Raw genomic sequence first — 2,944 nt, 5'->3', positions numbered from 1 at the left:
CTGTGCTGTCCAATGTGCTGTGCTGACATGTTTGGAGATGTCACTAAGGCCCTGCTCGGCCCTCCTCTCTCTCTCCCCGCCAGGAACTTATGACTATCCATATTTCCACTGATATTCTGTCTCATTGTGATGTATGCTTTTCTCCTGATTAACCATAAAACTTGCCTTACAGTAGATTTATGACAGTTCATTTATGAGCTGCAATATGCAACACTGCTGAAATCAAAAGATTTAACCGTGACGATTTATTTATAAAGAACACTGATGGATTAGAGATTGTGAAGTTCTTGCACTTAACTTCACCAAAATGTGAACAAATCAAATGCAGAAACTTAATTGTGGGAACTATTACCCCTTCTAAAGCAGAAAATCAATTACCAATTAACAATATTGTTAATTTATGCTTTGCAATCTCCACAAGAGGCCAGTGTAGACTCAATATGTGTACTTCTGCCTCCTCATCTTAAATTGAATTAAACATTTTCATTAGGTTGTGAAGGGAACTGATTTGATCTCATTTGCATACTCTTTTAGCTAATTGCTGGTTTTGTGTCCTAATAGCAGCTGTCTGACAGCTCTTATATGCAATCATCACCATCATTTCGTCGTACACCCACTTAAACAAATGACAACAAATAAAAAGCGATGAAATATACATAACTGCAGATTAGTGTGGCATAAGAAATTTCATCCAGCCTCATTAATGTATATGAGACATATACATATATGAATCCTCAGCGTGCAGCCTATCTAAAATGTCACCACTTATGTAAGTGAGCCCTGCAGCCCGCAGGAGGAAACATGACTAATGCCAACACATTTCAGCCCTCTCGGTGGCTGTGTGCAACATACAAGTTCATAAGTTCATAATAGCTCCTCATGGCTACTGCAGATATGAGGTTACATGAATGTCCTGACAGCTTGCCTGGGGGTATAAATGCACTAAACATATTTATGTGGTCCTAAATAGAGAGGAAATATGAATATAAACAAAGCAAGATGTTCACAGAAAATGATTCATCACTATCATTATGTTACAACTGCGACATGCATTGATAGTGCATGTATAAACCAAATATTGTCAAACACTTTTTGCCAAGTCTGTGATTTATGAGATATTCAATCAGAAATTCAAAGTTAAAATGAGCTGCTTTTGTTTCTACATATCAATGTTATGTCTTTGCATTGCAACATTCTCATATTTGCAAAGAACCGCATATATACTGGGGGTAGACAAAGCAATCTGAACACTATTGCAATAGTTTCTGGGTCATATTACAGTAGGTTTTATGCCATATTTTTGTTAGTTATTTTCTGTTTGTAATAACCGGGAGTTGAACATGTTTTCCAGACTGCTCCCCTTGCATAATTAAATAAATTTGTCAGTGTATTTTTGGCTAATGCACCTGCAATTTGGCACCGATGTGGCCTTTTTGGAGCTTGTTAGACTACTTTGAAAGCTTGCATATCATTGCACTGAGTGCCAGAAATCTTTTACAGCTGACAAATGCAGCAAACTGGCATTTAACCCCAATATGACCCACATTTGCAGTTGCGCTGATGCCTAGTGGGCTGAGTTTTGAAGCTAGAGTGAAGATGCTATCATATGAAACAAGAAGACCTAAGGAATCCACTGGCCTTTAGTACCAACCATTTCAAGCTTGTCAGAAAGGTCAGGGGGCTCCAAAAGTTGGGCTAAATGTTAGCAAGGGATACCTTGACCTCTGACCTCAAGATATCTTTGTGAAAATGGGTTCTTGGGCACTTCATGCTAGTCCCATGTAGCTATTCTCATGTAGTACAAATGTGTTATTTTCACCCATTGTATTGCATACATTAGGTGTGACTGGAAAGCTGAGGCTCTTGTGAATTCAATGACCCCAATTTTACTCATGTGTGATGATGTTAGTCACCACAGTAGCCATTCCATGTAGTGAGACCTGTTTTTTTTGAACTCACTGTGTAAAATGACCTATTGTGACATCTAGGATAATCACAGCCTCATGAAACTTTTCAAACACAAAACTAGACAGTTCCAGTTTCCAGAACAGAAGCGCTCACCCTCCAATTGCTGAAAAATGCAGTCCTTACCGAAATCTCCAAATGTCAAAAGTTTCAATACCAAATCACAGCACGGATTTTTCGGTGGTGTTTCCTAAGGTCTTGGTATCTTACTGTGGCATTTGGAGGGATTTTTGACCCCTTTTTTTTTTTTTTATCAACACCTGAGTGGTAAAAAAAAAAAAAAAAGGTCTTAAATTTAGCACCAAATCTGAGTAACAAGAGGTATCCATCCCAAAAGTGCTGCAACAACTTATGAGACATAATGGAGCATGACAATGGCCATCATATACTTCCATAATAATGTTCTAAGCCCCCATAAGGTCTAAATTTTAAAAGTTTGTATAGGTGCCTAATATAATATTCAGGATCCGAGTTTTCATATGATGTATTCTACTTCTATGTGGTATCTACTGTTGAACTGCTGTTTCCCCATTAAGACCTCTGTCCCCCCTAAAAAAAGATAAAAAATAGTTTATATTGGAGGGAGGGGTGAAGTTGAAGAGGTTAAGTCGCATTAAAGTTCAAGTCCTCATACATGAAATTTTTTTATCATGTTGTACCGTGTCCTGTGTACTTTGTGTAGTGTAAATAATAGGAAAAATTGCCCTGGTTGTGAACACATGTACATCAGACAACCATGAAAATGTTTGAAAGAAGAATATCCACAATTCACTAGATGCACTAAGGACAACTCATAAGGACACTTACAAGGACACTTAATTGCTTTATCTATTAATATAAGCTTGTTCAGGACACATAAAAGTGGGGTTGTTTAAGTAGCCAGTGGGTGCTGTTTAGTAGTACACTTAGTTACCCATGAATAAAATGATGCGCAGCGTAAAATCCAGTCTGCAATACAAAAAGAGAATACATATAAAAA

Source organism: Epinephelus lanceolatus, chromosome 19, assembly GCF_041903045.1.
Source record: "Epinephelus lanceolatus isolate andai-2023 chromosome 19, ASM4190304v1, whole genome shotgun sequence".
In the NCBI taxonomy this organism is placed as follows: domain Eukaryota; kingdom Metazoa; phylum Chordata; class Actinopteri; order Perciformes; family Serranidae; genus Epinephelus; species Epinephelus lanceolatus.
The sequence above is the reverse complement of the archived record's forward strand: the minus strand, read 5'-3'. Positions refer to the sequence as shown.